Source organism: Neolamprologus multifasciatus, chromosome 14, assembly GCF_963576455.1.
Source record: "Neolamprologus multifasciatus chromosome 14, fNeoMul1.2, whole genome shotgun sequence".
NCBI classification, from domain to species: Eukaryota; Metazoa; Chordata; class Actinopteri; order Cichliformes; family Cichlidae; genus Neolamprologus; species Neolamprologus multifasciatus.
In genome coordinates this window covers 25,788,438-25,808,625 of record NC_140452.1, presented here as the reverse complement: position 1 = coordinate 25,808,625, position 20,188 = coordinate 25,788,438, and the positions used below count along the sequence as shown (strand labels likewise).

General features: G+C 39.6%; 1 protein-coding gene and 2 pseudogenes across 1 annotated transcript in view; 1 reads left to right on the top strand and 2 right to left on the bottom strand.

The window, feature by feature from the left end:
* Window positions 1-20,188, top strand: part of LOC146504154 (C5a anaphylatoxin chemotactic receptor 1-like) — a 180,802-nt gene that overhangs the window by 34,099 nt on the left and 126,515 nt on the right. The window lies entirely within an intron of this gene.
* LOC146504165 (C5a anaphylatoxin chemotactic receptor 1-like) lies at window positions 9,852-13,697 on the bottom strand (annotated as a pseudogene).
* On the bottom strand, window positions 13,716-15,259 carry LOC146504164 (uncharacterized; annotated as a pseudogene).

Below are 20,188 nucleotides of genomic sequence, written 5' to 3'. Positions count from 1 at the left end.
TGGCAAAATTTAAGTGTAATTTCACAGGAACTAATTAAGTTATTAGTCTTGAAGACTACTTAACAAAATGACAACAGAGCTTGCCTATCTCCTCTAATTGCTAGTTTCTCTCCAAGCTCAGTTTTTAGGAAATGTCAGAGTTTTTCCATCAAATAAAACAGGTTTGGCACTGAATCAAAAAAATCTGCAACCAATATTTCAGATTATCAAAGAATAACAGCTGAAGTAGTAACAACAGAGGACTATTTGGGGTTTGACAGCAATTTATCACCTGTGTCCAATCTCTCGTATGGTTTTATGTACTGGAGCATGTTAATCCTTGACAGCCTCACAACATCATCATCAATTTTCTCTCATCCATCATGCATTCAAAATCTAAAGGGAAGTTAACTTAACAAAAACAATAATCACATTTCCCATTGAACGAGTATGATGAAGTCTAAATTTCTGTCACTTTTAACTTATGATCAGAACTAATATGAAAATAAATGTTAGTATCTGTTACAACACTTCCACTGATGTTGTGGTTTAAACTCATTTGTACCTAACCCTGGGATATGTGCCTATGTCGTTTCAGTTATTGAGTCCTGTCTCACTCCAAGAAAACAAAACTATAATGTCCAAAACAAATTGCAAGCGAATGTCTCTAAATGGTGCTTGAAGGAAAATTAGAGAAGCCGACCAGCAAACAAAAATGAAGTGTATGCACATAGAGCTCTAAATGTGTCTGGATACTTATCCAAACACTCAACGATCCAGCAGAAATTGTAGCAGCTGTTGCTCGCTCTTCTCTTCTCAGGGGTACCGGCAAGACGACAGGACACGGTCCATCTTGTAAAACTGAGAGAACGTCTACTCCCTAGAATGGAGGATTAACAGTGACTTGAAGGCTATCGAGTGCAAAAAATTCACAGTGGGCTCACTCAAGCTTGCTTTGCCTAAGCCAGAGGCCATGTGAGCTCATTCACGTTAAGCAACACCACAGTGTGCCGACTCAAATGCTGTTGAGGTTTACTTCTTCTTGACCTCACCTATCCTTTTGACATCCCAGCTGGAGAAAAGAGTCGGATGAGGCTGGAGTATTTTTCATCCATTCTTTATTACCAATGCAAAGTAAGTGGGGGGTGGGGGGGCTGCCCTGTGTCACCCCTCTCCAGTAGTTTTACTAATTCTATTGTTCAGTCTTACAAATCATTTCCTGTTCTTTTGATCTGCAGCCGCCCCCTGTTATCTAAGCACATTCTATTCTGTTGTTTTATTCGGCATAGCCCCGATTAGAGAACAGCTCTTAACACCGCGTTACATCATATGTCATGACATAATAACATACAGAAATTTAATAATAAGCATAAAATATGGAAGAATGGATAATAATGACTTTAAGGCTATGACGTGTAAAAATGTCAGTGAGTTCAAACAAGCTCGCTCTGCCAAAGCTGAAAGCCATGCGTGCTTAAACCTCCTCCCGCCCAAGTTGGCTAAGTTGACTGTCGTGAAAAAGTCGTGAAACAACAACATCGTAATACTTAAAGGCAACTGTAGCGCGTAGTGTATAAACCTTAATGTAACCGTACAGTGAACATCAGACATCAAATAATAAATTAATACTGGGTTACAGCACCATGCTAGTCTCTAATGTGCTTTATGCTAACTCAGTTTCCCACAATATTAAGTTTCTTAATAAAAACAAAGCATTTGCCTTCAATAACTCCTACCAGGGCTGGATGCTGGCCGGATGAGTGAGAGTGAGACAGTAGATCCGCAACCTCGGGAGCGGATACACCCTGTCTTTTCCCGGTTGCCAATCCCCGATAACAGCCGGTTAATATTAATGTTAGCTTAATGGCTAATACTAATGTTCAGAGCACATCACGTGAACGTTCTAAACGAGCTGGGTATGAATGAAACTCAAAGCCACGCCCACTGTGACATCACAGCACGTTTTCCTTTGAAGTTAAAGGCTTGTGAGGGCTTAAATACATGGTAACAACCACTGCACCAACAGCACCTAGCGTTGAAAACACATTTTAACAAAATTAATTTACTGATTCAGTAGGCTTATAAAAAACAATCTAAAGGTTTCACTATACCTTCTTTATCAATTAGGCAAGGCAACAACTAACTGTTCCTAGCGTTAAAGACACATTAAAAAAAAAAAAAATTATCAATTCAGTAGGCTTCTAAAAATTGACAACCCAATCTGTCTAGAAAAATGTGGCGCTCAGTATTCGGCCGCACAACTTCTTCAGATACTGATGGCTTTGAGGAGCTTGACAGCTGTTATTTTGAGCCTGATGGGTTCCTTTTACCGATTTTCGATTCCAGAGATGAACAGTTACCCACCTCTGAAACACCTGAGGTTCCCGAAAATCCCGAACCAAAAGACCAGTACAGTCATACAATTCCTTCAGATACTGATTTCTTTGAGTGTTTAGGATATTATTTAGACCCCGATGGGCTCCATTTCCCAATTATTGATTCTGAAGATGAACAGTTACCCACCTCTGAAACAACAGAGGTTCCAACAAGCAGTGTTTCTGTAAATGTCAATGAAAAGTGTCCCACCAATGAGAGTAACAGCATTGATTCAGTCAGTGCTGTCCTTCCTGAACCTTCAGATACTGATGAATCTGAGGAGAATTTTCAACAAGAGGAAAGAAAAACTATTTTTTCCCAAGTTCAAACAAGCCTTTCAGCTCTTTCTTCCTTTATTATGGCTCCAGTTGAGTCTGTGGGCCGGGGAGTCATTTCTGTCACTAGCCAAATCCTTAATATTGGTCGCGCACCATTTACCTCCCCCACTAGTGAAACTGAACCGCCACCCACTTCTGAAACAGCTGAGGTTCCTACAACCAGTGTTTCCGTAAACACCAATGAAAATGAACAGTCGACCATCCTCCTTACTGAACCATCAGACATTAATATAGGTGAAGAGAATTTTCAAAGAGAGGAAGCGGAAACTAGTACATCCAGAGTTCACGAAATGATTGCAGCGCTTTATTCCTCTTGTACAACTCCAGAGTCTATCAGCAAAAGAGAAACATCTGAGGTTCCTACAACTAGTGTTTCTGTAAACACCAATGAAAAGGAACAGTCGACCATCCTCCTTACTGAACCATCAGAGATTCATATATCTAAAGAGAATTTTCAAAGAGAGGAAGCAGAAACTAGTACATCCAGAGTTCACGAAATGATTGCAGCTCTTTATTCCTCTTGTACAACTCCAGAGTCTATGAGCAAAAGAGAAACATCTGAGGTTCCCACACCCAGTGTTTCTCTAAACACAGATGAAAAAGAACAATCACCCACATCAAAACAATTTGTAGATTCGAGGGACCGGTATAATACACCCGACTGGGCATTCTTGTTTGAACCTGAAAACACAACAAGGGAACAAAGATTAAATTTGACACCTGAAAGTGAGGAAAGAAACGAACAGTCTCCCTCTGAAACAGCTGAGGTTCCCATAACCAGTGTTCATATGAACAACCTTGAACATGAACAGTCTTCCACCAGTGAAGCCCAGGTTCCCACAACCAGTGATAGTGAAAGACCTCAGCCAGGGGAAAGGTATTGTTTAAATGAAACAAACAACCCTCCTTCTCTAGCTAGTATTGGTTCAAAAATGTTTAAAGACAACTGGGTCATGAATAATGTACGCAGCTGGGCATCTTTCTTTAAACCTCGGAACACAAGGGACCAAGGGACTGTACAAAGATTCAATTTCACACCTGAAGGTCAGCAAAGAAACAAGCAGTCACCCTTTGAAACAGGTCAGGTTCCCCCAAGCAGTGGTTATATGAACAACTCCGAAGATGAAGACACTTCAACAAGTGAGAGTTAGAGCACTGATTTATTAGTTAGAGCACGGAGATGAGAGACAAGAGGGCAACACACCTGGGAGAAATCAGAGCCGACAGTACAGGGGAAACGTAAAGTGAACACACTCACATGAGAGGGGACCTTCAGAATAAGACAGGAAACTCACAGACAGAGAGAACTAGATGAGACACTAAACTTAGACAGATTCACATGCAGACAGTGTGACACCATAGACAGACAGAACACAGAAGTGGGACCAGGGCAGGCACAGAACAGAACCCTAACAAATGGCAAATAACAGAATACATACTCAGAATAACAAAAGCACAAAGAAACACAAAACACTGAGTCGGCAGACTCAGGACCATGACAAATGGTGTCCTTCCAGAACCTTCAGATATTAACAGATCTGAAGAGTATGAAAAAACGAACAACATAAGTATTTTTTCCAGAGTTTACACAAACCTTTCACATGAAATTCAATATCCATAGCATATAATGACATCACAACTATCCCCCAGCCAGTCGAAGCAGATGGCTGCTCCTATGAGTCTGGTTCTGCTGGAGGTTTCTCTCTGTTAAAGGTGAGTTTTTCCTCCCCACCGTCGCCTTAGTGCTTACTCATAGGAGATCATTTGATTGCTGGGGGTTTCTCTTTAATACTGTGTGGTTATAACCTTACAGTATAAAGAGCTTTGAAGTGCCTGTTGTAACTTGGCACTATTAGATACACTTCAATTGGCTTCAACTGACAAAACATTGAAAAAATAAAAAATCTATCAATCAATCAATAAATAATGGATTGTGTGTGTGTTTTTATTTTTCTATACCAGGGTAAGTGCTAAAGCTTAATGGGTTACAATTATAGCCCATAATTGTAAGAATAATATGTGGCTTTTAACAGATTATTCTTGTAACAAATGTGACTGTGCTGAGTGGCCGTAGCACTGTGCACAGGATAAAACCTCTTGATTTTAGTGTCATGTAGAACTAGATTCAGGCCAAAGATTGCATTTAAGCAACATCGGTGATTAGAAGCCAGTGTTTTGATCTTTTTGTTTTTGTTTTTTTAAAGTCTTTCTGATAAGGTTATTTTAAAGTTTATTTTTAAGTCATAGACTTATTTATATTGGTTTCCCTGGTTTTAAACAGAAAATTTAAGCTCTTCATTAAAACAAATGCAGTGTTTACCCGTATGGGTACTGACAGCCACTAGAGGTCCCTTTACTCAACGTTTACATTCATCAGTAACTTCCTTCTCAAATGCCAAATGCTAATGCTTGCCAGATTAAATAGGCTTGATAAGGGGCAATACGTTTTGTTCTTAATATCAGATTGTGTTATCTGTCATGTCTTTTTCATCATTCATATTCTATTGATGAGACTTTCGATGGAGGAGTAGCAAATACGCAAAGATTAACTGGTGATTTCTACAGTGTTTTTACTGGCTGCATGTACAAAAACTCAGAAAGCCTTTCAAGAAGGCAGAGTAAAGATGAATTTATAATACCTTCATTTAGACTGCGTATTTATCAGATTTTTGCTGACATTGACTCTACTTCAGAATACAATATATATTTTTGCGTTCAACGTTTGATAATGTGTCATGCGCAAAAGCATCAGCTCTAAGAGCCGTGCTTAGTGAATGCTTTGTAGTAAATCAGAAGAGTCGACTCCCATTGAGCGAGAGCCGGTGTTGTGCCAAAAAGTGATTGTCTGCCAAAAACTGATTTCCGGTATTTGCCAAAAAGTGATTGCCTATATTTAAAGTGCTATAAGTAAGTTGTTGGGCTATAATATGTTAAACATATGTCAAATGCATCCCTTATGGATGACATAAAGTCATCTTGAGCCACAAACAACATTCTTGTAACAAGATAGAAGCCGCAATCAGTTTTTGGCAGTGACTTTAATATAACCTTTATTTATGCAGTAAAAAAATCTCATTAACATTAAAAATGTATTTTGTAAGAGTAAGTTGCCCAACAGGACAGCAGAAATGGCAGCAAATATTACAATAGTTCTGTAAAAATATTTTAAGTGGGGATAAAGGACCTGATTGGTTATAATGTAAGTACAAGTTGTAAAGATACTTAAAAAACAGCTAATTTTTTAATTCTCTATATAACCCCTTTGTAAACCCTGTTTACCGAAGTCTATTTACGAACATACGCAAAGATATTACACATAAAAAATACACAGAAACACTGGAAATCAGTTTTTGGCAGACAATCACTTTTTGGCACAACACCGGCTCCTCACTTTATTTCCTTTCGCTGCTCAGCTCTCACACAGTGGCTCAGCTATGCTCCAATCCCTCCATATTGTGGCCAATCACATGCGAGGATATAGGATAATATCATTATGTGAAAAACAGAGAGGGTGAGAGACGCGGCAGTCAAGTGGAGTGTGCGTCTGTCCTCTCAGTAAGTGAGTGAGACAGTAGACAGCGGTGAGGAGGGCTGTGCGAGTGCATCGCAAAAACACATAAATATGCCTGACACCTGTAAACGAAGCAGCATATGGCTGCAGTTTAAATACTTTTTTGTCTTGGTCTCGATACCCTCTGGTCTTGGTCTTGGTTTAGGCGGTCTTGACTACAAGTCTAATGATCTCATCCACTTGCATATCTGGTGTGATCAGAGGTGGCAAAAGTACAGCTATTCGGTACAAGTCATACAGTTATTAGTGTTAAGAAATACTCCAGTAAAAGTTGAAGTATTATACCGATTAAACTTCTTTACTTTTTGAGTACATTTCAGAGCCTCTTAAAAAGTACAGCCTCTGAAATCCACTTAAAGAAAGTAAATGGGTCAATGGGTCTAGTTTATATGATATGCTTGATATCAGCTCGTCTCACGGCTGCTATCCAGGCTCGACGCCTTCGTTTGGTAACATCCGATACCTGAGCTCCTTGATGTTGCTTCCAGCTTGGGAAAGCATAAAAAGACAACCCAAGCTTATTCCCGTGCCGACCGTAAGATCGAACATTGCAGCTTACCACACAGCAAGTACGAACCATGGATGTGCTTTCGCTCCTTCATCGCTTGCGCTTAGACCCCGAACATGGCGGATCAGGCCAAAATCCTTTCCACGCCCACCCCCGTGACATCACGCTCCAAAGCCCTATACTAATGTTCAGAGCACATCACGTGAACGTTCTAAACGAGCTGGGTATGAATGAAACTCAAAGCCACGCCCACTGTGACATCACAGCACGTTTTCCTTTGAAGTTAAAGGCTTGTGAGGGCTTAAATACATGGTAACAACCACTGCACCAACAGCACCTAGCGTTGAAAACACATTTTAACAAAATTAATTTACTGATTCAGTAGGCTTATAAAAAACAATCTAAAGGTTTCACTATACCTTCTTTATCAATTAGGCAAGGCAACAACTAACTGTTCCTAGCGTTGAAGACACATTAAAAAAAAAATTATCAATTCAGTAGGCTTCTAAAAATTGACAACCCAATCTGTCTATAAAAATGTGGCGCTCAGTATTCGGCCGCACAACTTCTTCAGATACTGATGGCTTTGAGGAGCTTGACAGCTGTTATTTTGAGCCTGATGGGTTCCTTTTACCGATTTTCGATTCCAGAGATGAACAGTTACCCACCTCTGAAACAACTGAGGTTCCCGAAAATCCCCAACCAAATGACCAGTACAGTCATACAATTCCTTCAGATACTGATGTCTTTGATTGTACAGAATATTATTTTGAAGATGATGGGCCCGTTTTCCCGATTATTGATTCCGGAAATGAACAGTTAACCACCTCTGAAACAACTGAGGTTCCTACAAGTAGTGGTGTCTGTGAAAATCCCGAACCAAGAGACCAGTACAGTCATACAATTCCTTCAGATACTGATGTCTTTGATTGTACAGAATATTATTTTGAAGATGATGGACCTGTTTTCCCGATTATTGATTCCAGAAATGAACAGTTACCCACCTCTGAAACAACAGAGGTTCCCACAAGCAGTGTTTCTGTAAACGTCAATGAAAAGTGTCCCACCAATGAGAGTAACAGCATTGATTCAGTCAGTGCTGTCCTTCCTGAACCTTCAGATACTGATGGATCTGAGGATAATTTTCAACAAGAGGAAAGAAGAACTATTTTTTCCCGAGTTCAAACAAGCCTTTCAGCTCTTTCTTCCTTTATTATGGCTCCAGTTGAGTCTGTGGGCCGGGGAGTCATTTCTGTCACTAGCCAAATCCTTAATATTGGTCGTGCACCATTTACCTCCCCCACTAGTGAAACTGAACCGCCACCCACTTCTGAAACAGCTGAGGTTCCTACAACCAGTGTTTCCGTAAACACCAATGAAAATGAACAGTCGACCATCCTCCTTACTGAACAATCAGAGATTCATATATCTAAAGAGAATTCTCAAAGAGAGGAAGCAGAAACTAGTACATCCAGAGTTCACAAAATGATTGCAGCTCTTTATTCCTCTTGTACAACTCCAGAGTCTATGAGCAAAAGAGAAACATCTGATGTTCCCACACCCAGTGTTTCTCTAAACACAGATGAAAAAGAACAATCACCCACATCAAAACAATTTGTAGATTCGAGGGACCGGTATAATAAACCCGACTGGGCATTCTTGTTTGAACCTGAAAACACAACAAGGGAACAAAGATTAAATTTGACACCTGAAAGTGAGGAAAGAAACGAACAGTCCCCCTCTAAAACAGCTGAGGTTCCTACAACCAGTGTTCATATGAACAACTCTGAAGATGAACAGTCTCCCACCAGTGAAACACAGGTTCCTACAGACAGTGTTTCTGTAGATATACATGAAAATGAACAGTCACCTTCTGAAACAGCTGAGGTTCCTACAACCACTGTTTATATGAACAACTCTGATGAAGACACTTCAACTAGTGACAGTTACAGCACTGATTTATTCAATGTTTACCCTCCAGAACCTTCAGATATTAACAGATCTGAGGAGAATGAACAAACGAGCAATGCTAGTATTTTTTCCAGAGTTTACAGAAACCTTTCAGCTTTGTATTCATTTATTAGAGCTCCAGTTGAGTCTCTGGGACAAGGAGTACTTTTCGTCATCAGGCCCATCCTTACTATTTGTGGAGTACCGTTTACCTTATTGTTCAATCTGTGTTCGGCAATTACTCGGCGTATGTTTCCCCGGACCCACAGACGAATTTCATCCCTAATTCCTACACTGAGAAGATTCTTATGTGCACATTGTTGTGCAATTGTTATAATTTTTTTCTTCCATGTATTGACAATTGCACTTATAATATTCTTCGGCATGAAAAGATCTAATTAGTTCAATCACTAATTCTAGCAAACAAACACCACTTGCTATAGCAACATTTTCACATGAAATTCAATATCCTTAACATATAATGACATCACAACTATCCCACAGCCAGTCGCAGCAGATGGCTGCTCCTATGAGTCTGGTTCTGCTGGAGGTTTCTCTCTGTTAAAAGTGAGTTTTTCCTCCCCACTGTCGCCTTAGTGCTTACTCATAGGAGATCATTTGATTGCTGGGGTTTTCTCTTTAATACTGTGTGATTTTAACCTTACAGTATAAAGAGCTTTGAAGTGCCTGTTCTAACTTGGCACTATTAGATAGACTTCAATTGGCTTCAACTGACAAAACATTGAAAAAATAAAAACTAAACACATCAATAAATAATGGTGTGCATTTGTTTATTCTTTCTATACCAGGGTAAGTGCTCAAACTTATGGGTTATAATTGTAACCCATAATTGTAAAAAATATGTGGCTTTTAACAGATCATTCTTGTAATAAATGTGACTGTGCTGAGTGGCAGTGGAACTGTGCACAGGATAAAGCCTCTTGAGTTTAGTGTCATGTAGAACTACATTCAGGCCAAAGATTGCATTTAAGTTACATCAGTGTTTTGATCTTTTATGTTTTGTTTTTTTATTAAGGTTATTTTAAAGTTTTAGAGCTATTTATATTGGTTTCCCTGCTTTTAAACAGAAAATTTAAGCTCTTCATTTACCTGTACGGTGGTTGACAGCCACTAGAGGTCCCTTAACTCAACGTTTACATTCATCAGTAACTTCCTTGTCAAGTGCCAAATGCTAATGCTTGCCAGATTAAATAGGCTTGATAAGGGACAATACATTTTGTTCTTAATATCAGATTATGTTATCTGTCATGTCTTTTTCATCACTTGTATTTTATTGATGAGACCTTTGATGGGGCAGTAGCAAATACTGAAAGATTAACTGGTGATTTCTACAGTGTTTTTACTGGCTGGTCTTTGGCATGTTATTTTATCTTTGGTGAATAAAACAAAATCACTGCAAAGAGCAATGAGGCGGTACTGTTACTGAGACACTGAGCTCAGTTAGTGTGAAAGAAAACATGTTTCCAGCATCCAAAACAACAGCGCTGTTCCTGTGACCTCTATTAAAACCTTGACTTGGGAAAAGGGAGTCATTCATAAAAGCATCCTCCAGAAGTTGAATTAAAATATGCAGATGAACTGTTAACCTTGTTTGATACCATTTTTAAATGATGGAGCTTAATGAAAGCTGACAGCAGTTGTACTATTTTACATTGGAGCGAACAAGGGTGAGTCTATTTTTTTCAAGGTTTAACAACATTTTTCACATTGAAAGTGAAATAATATAAAATACTGTCTCAATTAAATTGTGTTAATATTTAAAAATACAAAGACTATAGCTTTTTTCATAAGCCAATAAAAATGTACTTGGACCAGTAAAATCCCGAGCCACTGACCTGCATCTATAGCCTTGAGGATTCAATACACTTATATAAAACAGGATAATAATCAATTTTTTTTTAATTTTATTGTATTTGCGTGTATATACCTCACTCACTGCACATAATATCCTCTTTTTATATATATTCACTCACTGTATATGATGTTCTCACTTGTTTTCTTGTTTTTTTGCACAGTCGAGGAGCGCATCAGGTCAAATTTCACTGTGTTACACTTGTATAACTATGCACGTGACAAATAAACAATCTTGATTCTTATTCTTGAGATCCACCTGCTTTTTTACCTTAAGCCACTTCGAGCATAATTTTTGGCCAATTGAAACCCATTATAACCACCTTTTTAAATTCCTTGTTATTGACAGTACTAAATCATGCAAATTAGGTAAAATTGCTTTCATTCTAAACTCAACACATAAAAATTGTAGTTTTTAATGTTTTTTTTTTTTTTTTTACCAAATTACAAAGTGTGCCTACAAAAACCACTCTACTGTGGTTAGCACATCTTGCTGCTAATGAGGATGCACACAGAAGCACACACACTGAAATATAAATTTTGATCGTTTTAGTGGTCTTTTCAGTGGTTATTTGGTCATTAAGTGGCCTTTCTGGCCACTAACACACCATGTGCGATTTTCTTTTTGGCTATTCATCCCCCTCCCCCCAATAAATAAATAAATAAATAAATATAGTAAAAATAAGTCATTGTTCCAGTTACTGGTACTGACCTGCCATGATGATAAAAAATAGTAGGTTTCACCATATGCTAAAAAATGTTTACTTTATTGCTATTTTCTCCCAATACATAATATGTAATTGACTGGTATTCAAAGGGTATAATTTCTGAATTTGAATTACATTTTGGTTTTCATGACTAGGACCGGTGCTAATTTAAAAAATCAAGTCAATAAAAGTAGCAAAATGTTTTTTTATATATTCACTTTATAGCATTTTGTAAACGTAAACAGGGGGTGGCCATTTTTGGCCACGAATAAGCTGAGAGAGTTTTTTTGTTTTTCTGTCACTGCACACAAAAACAATGATGCATATATAATCCTTTTTTACTCCAACACACCAAGTCATTTATCTTACTTTCAAATCTAAGGACTCATATCCAAGGTAAGGTCAGCGGAATTGACTTATTTATATCTAGAAATTTTTTTAATTTATTTATATATATTTTACTTGCAAAACTTCAACTGTGATGGAAATTGGTATATTACAGCAGTCCTGTCTGTGTATTAGAGTCAGTACACGATCACATTTTTGTCATCTCCTTGCCATTACCGGTGCTCTTACTGTCCATATGGGTGATGCTGATCTTGGTGGTCATGTTCTCGCTTATGAAGTGGAGGATATTACGCAGGGAGCGGTTCATACTGTCTTTGAAGCTTTGACCCAGACACACATAGAGCAGAGGGTTGAGGCAGCTGTTAAGTAAGCCAGGCAGAGCGCTATAACGTGTGCCAGGTGAAGTTTGGGACTCACATAAGAACCCTGAGGGGTGGTCATTATAAGGAAATCCAGGATGTGCAGAGGTATCCAGCACAAGAAGAAGCTCAGCACCATAGCGATGACGACCCCCAGGGTTTTCTTGGATCCAGTCCGACCTCGTGTCATTCTCCTCTGTGTGTTGCTGAAAACCACCAAGTGACAAACTAGAATAACCAGGAAAGGAATAATGAATCCAATTAGGAAGCGAAAAGCAGAGACAGGCCAGGCACTGTCTACAGTGTACTCCATCCTACACTCTCTCTTCTCGTCACCTGCCTTAATCTCCTTGGCGTACACAAACTGTGGGATACTGCCTATCAGGGCCAGGACCCACACAGCAACACATCCATAAGCACCCTGTTTGGGTCGCCTGTGGTTCTGACACCAGATGGGTCTGATGACCAGCAACAAACGATCCACACTGATCACAACCAGCTGCAGGATGCTGCAGTACATCACCAGGTAAAACAGGCCTCTGATGAGCATGCAGGCCAGCGGACCAAAGTGCCAGTGATGGTCGTGAACCAGAGGGACCATAAGCAAGGGGATGGAGAGGCAGCACAGAAGATCAGCCAGAGCGAGGTTGAGGAACCAGAGGGAGGTGACAGAGCGGAACATGCAGAACCCCGTCACCCACACCACCACAGCATTTCCAGGCACACCCAGCAGGACCACAAGGCTGTACATGACCAGAGCCACTATCTGGATCAGCTTAATCTCAGGAGTCACAGACTCAATAATGTCAGGAAATGTGAAATTATCATCAGAATATGTCTTATTATAATCACCATAATCCATGATTCCTTACAAGTGCACAATACAGGATATACGTTAGCGTCTTAAAACAGATTTTTTTATCTAAAACATTTTCTTTTTTTTCATCAAAATTTAGAATGCGACTTTAGTATTAACTCACCGATTGTTTAGCCCCTGCTTGTGTTGCTCTGTCACTACTAAGAGAAAGTTGTAGAGTGTTAGAGCTGGTCTGCTTCATAATCTCACCCCACCCCACGCAGACACAATTGCAGAAGATTCCTGCTCGAGCATGTGTGGAAGAATGGCTGTTAACTGCAGATCACTGTCTGACATGCAGAGCAGAAGAATTTGATTCTAAGGTTCAGCAGGTTAAGGATCTCCATGCTGCTCTGACACTCTTAAAAAATGTTACTAGAAAGCAGCAGAGGCTGCATTTCATATCAGCTCCACAGCAGTTGATTTAATTGACTGGGTTATTCTACAAAGGAAGAGGAACTTTTAGTGAAATCAGCTGGATAGTCTTACATTGAAATGCTAACCCACGACCTCTGCAACTTTTTAAGAACGCATTTGCCCGTTCTATTTGATGGGTGGTTTTCTTCTAATCACATCATCTTGTATACTTGGTTGTCCTAAGGTTTTATTCCCTTTTGATCTTTATTATATGGTTTTGTTTACAGTAGCTGCTAACAGCAATTTAACACTTAATTATAGAATTATTCAAATAAAAAGTTGCACATTTGCCCCATATCTGATCAACTTGGCTGTTTACACAAAATCTGAATTTGTTACAAAGAACTTGTTAAAGGAATTACTTTTAGACAAGAACTAGAGAATTGCAAGTTTTCTCGGTTTATTGCCCAAAAAATAAATAAAATTTAAAAAAAAAAAAAGATCAGAAGATTCCAAGTACAAAATATTGTGTATCAATTGATTAGCCCTTGTTGTAAAAGCTCAAAAATAAAAGGAAATGTCTACACAACAGATATCCAACAACTATCCAAATATTTGCATATCCAACATTTCCAAATAATTCAGGCCAAACCAATTAGTTAGGTGTTTTAGAAATTAAAGCTGCCCAATTTGCTTCAAGTACTGGGCATGCAGATATGCAATCAGTTCCAAATGTAAATGTTCATACTGAAATCTACAATAGACCGCCACACTAAATTTAAATTGCTTAGTTATCAACCCATGTTTATAACAGAGCCAGTAAAATGAAATGAATCACACCTGGGATTCTGTGTGCACTCCATACCTCCATCACATTTGTCATATCTATCCTAGCTTTCTGGCATTTCAAGTTTGACACAGTTCTTGGATTTGCTGTCTGCCATGTTAACTTCCTATCTGTCCATCACCTTTACCAAAACTGTCAGACCACATTCTCCCTATCACATGGTTCTGTGCACATTTTAAAACAGCGTTATTGTGCTTGTTCTAATTTGAAATACACTCCTTATTTAAAGGAGGGCTTATTAGGGCTTATTTAAAAAAAACAAAACAAACAAACCCACACACACATTTTAACACCACATTGTTACCCTTGTAGAAGGTGTCTGAATGGAGGGCTGCCTCTGCCAATTGTAGCTGTATTCTGCCAGCCTTTCCTGGATGAATGGTGCCAAGTAAAACTTCTTCCCACAATCAATTCTTACCTGATCCCAAAGACGGAAGATAAAACACAGACAAACATAAAGCAGCACCTTTAAACACAGGAAGCATCCAAGCCATCCCTAAAGTACCATAAAACATTTAGTTAAACCTAGACTGGGTAATAACAGACTGGAAATAAGTTCATACAAATAGCATGAGTCAGGTTATTTTACCTGTACACTCCCTCATAAATAATGATGTTGTCTTTAACTGGCATAGTGAAATGACTGACAATGGTCTTGCTAAAACCATCAAAAGCCATAACATAGGTCACTCCAAACATAGCAAGTTTCTCATTTGGATCCAAATGGAGCTTATGACCCATGTACTCTGCATTGTAGGGTGTGGGGTTTAGATTTCGGACTCCTTACAATGAAACAATCAAATGATTAAAAACTCAGCAATATCAATGGACAAATGAACACAAGATATTTTGGGGGGGGGACCTTGTTATTTTGGAGTGCTCCACATACTGACTTACAAGGGTTTCAGCAGAGAACCTGACAGTCGCTCCGAAATAAAACTAACTAACAAGATATTAGCTTATAGAGAAGTGCATTGGTAAAATAGCTTTACACTTCCTGACTCCATCCGTCAGGAAGTCAGTGATCCATCGGCCGATGGGTTCAGGCACATTCTTCTGGGAAAGCTTGCTTTGGAGAAGGTCTGGAAAGATGGTGTTTAAGGCAGAGCTGAAATCCACAAACAGGATCCTGGCGTAGATTCCCAGGGTCCAGATGCTGCAGGATGAAGTGTAGAGCCATGTTGATAGCATCGTCTACAGACCTGGCTCTGTATGCAAACTGTAGGGGGTCCAGGAGGCGGGCCGTGAGGGTCTTGAGATAGTAGAGAACCAGGCACTCAAAACACGTCATGACCACAGGTCTGTAGTCATTTAGTCCGGTGATCCCTGGCTTCTTGAAAGCTATATATGATATAAAAATGATATAAAAAATGTTAATCACCAAAAGAAATTATACCATAGTTCTTATAAAGCCTTTAAAATCAAAACACCAGCAGTGTGGCAATGTTGTTGACTTACACTGTATATAAAACGTTGACTTTGGCTACATCAATTTTTTTTACTGTATTATAAACATTTTCTACCATGAAGAGTAAAGTATTTTGGGTTGAATTAAAATTAGCCTTTCCTCCCTGGTCCCTTTTTGTCATTGTTAGTGTGCTCAGAGATCAGGCCCAGCACAGTATCTACCTGGTTATGTTCAAGGAGCTGGAGGGGATAACTCAAAAACAACCAGCGTCTCAGGCCCTGGATGGGTAGACGGACGGAGCAGGTTGTATGCTGCAACATCAGTGGAAGTGAGTTTCACTGACTCATCAACTTGTCTGAGGTTTCATAGCCTCCTCCAGACTAAAACAGATGTCACATATTTAACTGACAAATATCTGTTAGATTTTATAACAATCACTCTCCTCTATTTACTAATTTCTCTTCAAGTTCAGTTTTTTGGAAATATCAGAGGTTTTCCATCAAATAAAACAGGTCTGGTACTGTAACCAATATGTCAGCTTATCAAAAAATAACAGCTGAAACAGTATCTTTAACAACAGAGGACTATTTGGGGTTTGACAGCTACAGGCCATTTGAGCTCGTTCACGATAAGCAACAATACAACGTGAACGAGCTCGGTCTTAACTTGGTATGGTATGTTTAATGCACAAAACAAATAAAGTTAAATAGAAATCAAATTAAACATACCTTACCGAGTTAAGGGAAACCACAGCACTCTTAAAGTAGTGCTAACCACATCGAAACAGTAACAAACAAACTCGTTTGGCAAACTCCGTTTAGCATCGTCGCTAATTATCATGCTAACAAGCATATCCGGGATTAGAGAACCAATGGCTCTTAACACCGCTTTATATCATACCGTCATGACATTGAATAAGCATAAAAAAAAAAAAATCTTACCTAGCAGGGGCATGGATAATGGTGAATTGTGACTAATGGCTATGACGCCAAAAGATGTCAGTAAGCTCACACAAGCTCGCTATGCCAAAGCTACAAGACATGCATGCTCATACCTCCTCCCGCCCAAGTTGGCTACCAAATTGACTGTTGCGAAAACTCGTGAGCCAACTACGTCATAATACTTAAAGGCTATTGTCGCGTATAAATCTGGATGTAACCGTACAGTAGTGATGGTAAATTTGATTCTTTTTACTGAATCGAGTTTTAATGAGTCACTCACCAAAGTGAATCGGGTTTTTTGAGTCATTTGATTCACTGAGTCAGTTGACCAGAGAGTGCAAAAAATTTACATTTTCACTCAAACTTAATTTGTTTCTCTTTTCATGTAAATCCCACTGCTAAGATGAATGATTCTAAAAAAAACAACAACTATTTTATAGAGCAAAAAAGAGCAAAAACATTTCTAAAATTAAGCAATTTCCTATCAAAATTGCTTAATAAACATTTATTTTGTTTATTTGTATTTTATTAGTATTTTCCTTAAATGTGTTAAATATATATTTTCTCATCTAAATGTCCACTGAGCTGTGAGCCAGGGGGCGGTAATGCACCTTAACATTGGTTGCCAACCAAGAAGAAGAAGAAGCTGTGAGCCAGGAGGGAGGGGGTGAGTGAGTGATTCGTCGCTCGCTCTACGATTCAGCACAGGAGGGAGGGGGTTAGTGAGTCCTGAGTGATTCGTTCGCTCTATGATTCAGCACAGGAGGGAGGGGGTGAGTGAGTCAGTGATTCGTTCAACTCGTTTGAGCTGTGAGCCAGGAGGGAGGGGGTGAGTGAGTCAGTGATTCGTTCGCTCGCTCTATGATTCAGCACAGGAGGGAGGGGGTGAGCGAGTCCTGAGTGATTCGCTTACTCTTACGATTCAGCACAGGAGGGAGGGGGTTAGTGAGTCCTGAGTGATTCGTTCGCTCTATGATTCAGCACAGGAGGTAGGGGGTTAGTGAGTCCTGAGTGATTCGTTCGCTCTATGATTCAGCACAGGAGGGAGGGAGTGAGCGAGTCCTGAGTGATTTGCATACGCTTACGATTCAGCACAGGAAGGGAGGGGGTGAGTAGCTCAAATGTGCTGTTAGCATGTTAGCAGAGCGATGCTACTGTGAACCGAGGAGCTATTTTCTTGATGTGAGCTTCTACTCAGGGTTTTTTCTTCCAGTTCAGAGCAGAAATGCTTTTGTTAAGAAACTGGCTGTTGTTTTTTCCCCCCACAATTTTAATTATAAGCTAGATATATTTCTACTAAGCGAATTAGTTTGCTAACAGAAACAGGGATGAGTCAGTGAGTCAGTTGGGCTTGTGAATCATGATTCACGAGTCAGTAAAGTGATTCTCGAGTATTGAACGATTCGTTCACGAATCGAACATCACTACCGTACAGTGCACATCAAACAATAAATTAACACTGGGATACAGCACCATATCATAAAGTCCTCCATTATTAATTTAGCTAATGTGCTATAAGCTAAATCGGTTTCCGACAATCTTACTTTTCTGAATAAAAACACAAAGCATTTCCCTTCAATAACTCTTACCAGGGCTGGACGCTGGCCGGATGGGTGAGAGTGAGACAGTGAGGCCGCAACCTCAAAAACGAATATACACCGTCTTTTCCCGGTTGCCATTCAACGATAACAGCCTGTCAATATTAATGTTAGCATAATGGCTAATACTGACGTTCAGGGCACGTGGAACGTGAAAGTTCTAAACGAATAAAAAGGAACGCCTACCGTGACGTCACAGCACGTTTTCCTTTGAAGTGTAAGATTAAAGGCATGTGAGGGCTTAAATACTCCTCAGGTAACAACCACTGCACCAACTGCACCTAGCGTGGAAAATACATTTTAACAAAATTAATTTATTGATTCTATAAGCTTCTAAAAGTCCTCCAAAGGTTTCGCTATAGGTTCTTTATCATTAGGCAAGGCAACCATCCTAACTGCACCTAGCGTTGAAAACAAATTTTAACAAAATTTATTGATTCAATAGGCTTCTAAGAATCTCCAACCCAAACTCTCTGTAGAAATGTGGCGCTCAGTATTCGGCCGCACAACTTCTTCAGACACTGATGGCTTTGAGGAGCTTGACAGCTGTTATTCTGAGCCTGATGGGTTCCTCTTACCGATTTTTGATTCCAGAGATGAACAGTTACCCACCTCTGAAACAACTGAGGTTCCTATGAGCAGCGATGTCTGTGAAACTCCTCAACCAAGAGCACAGTGCAGTACTTCAGATGCTGATATCTTTGAGCTTGACGAATATTATATAATTCCCGATGGGCTTGTTTTACCGATTTTTGATTCCGCAGATGAACAGCTAGACACCTCTGAAACAACAGAGGTTCCCACAAGCAGTGAATTTGATGGATCTGAGGAGAATGATAATGTTGTTGGAGGAAGTTTTCAAAGAGAGGAAGGAGAAACAATTTTTTCCCGAGTTCAAACAAGCCTTTCAGCTCTTTCTTCCTTTATTATGGCTCCAGTTGAGTCTGTGAGCCGAGGAGTAACTTATGTCACCGGCCAAATCCTTAATATTGGTCGAGCACCATTTACCTCACCCACGAGTGAGTCTAGTGAACTGTCTCCCACTTCTGAAACAGCTGAGGCTCCTACAACCAGTGTTCATATGAACAACGTTGAACAGGAACAGTCTCCCACCAGTGAAACACAGGTTCCCACAACCAGTGATGTTCATGAAAGACCTCAGCCAGGAGAAGGGTATAGTTTAAATGAAACAAACAACCCTCCTTCTCTAGCTAATATTGGTTCAAAAATGTTTAAAGACAACTGGGTCATGAATAATGTATGCAGCTGGGCATCTTTGTTTGAACCGGAAAGGGAGGAAACGATTGTATACAGATTTAAAAGTCCGCAAAGCAACGAACAGTCGCCCTCTGAAACAACTGAGGTTATCAAAACCATTGTTTCTGTAGATACACATGAAAATGAACAGTCCCGCACCTCAAAAAGAGTTGTATATTCAAGGGACCAGTTTATAACGCCTGACTCGGCGGAGGTTCCTACAACCACTGTTTATATGAACAACTCTGAAGATGAAGACACTTCGACCAGTGACAGTTACAGCACTGATTTATTCAATGGCGTCCTTCCAGAACCTTCAGATATTAACAGATCTGAGGAGAATGAACAAACGAGCAATGCAAGTATTTTTTCCAGAGTTTACAGAAACCTTTTGTATTCATTCATTAGAGCTCCAGTTGAGTCTCTGGGACAAGGAGTACTTTTCGTCATCAGGCCCATCCTTACTATTTGTGGAGTTACCTTATTGTTCAATCTGTGTTCGGCAATTACTCGGCGTATGTTTCCCCGGACCCACAGACGAATTTCATCCCTAATTCCTACACTGAGAAGATTCTTATGTGCACATTGTTGTGCAATTGTTATAATTTTTTTCTTCCATGTATTGACAATTGCACTTATAATATTCTTCGGCATGAAAAGATCTAATTAGGTCAATCACTAATTCTAGCAAACAAACACCACTTGCTATAGCAACATTTTCACATGAAATTCAATATCCTTAACATATAATGACATCACAACTATCCCCCAGCCAGTCGCAGCAGATGGCTGCTCCTATGAGTCTGGTTCTGCTGGAGGTTTCTCTCTGTTAAAAGTGAGTTTTTCCTCCCCACCGTCGCCTTAGTGCTTACTCATAGGAGATCATTTGATTGCTGGGGGTTTCTCTTTAATACTG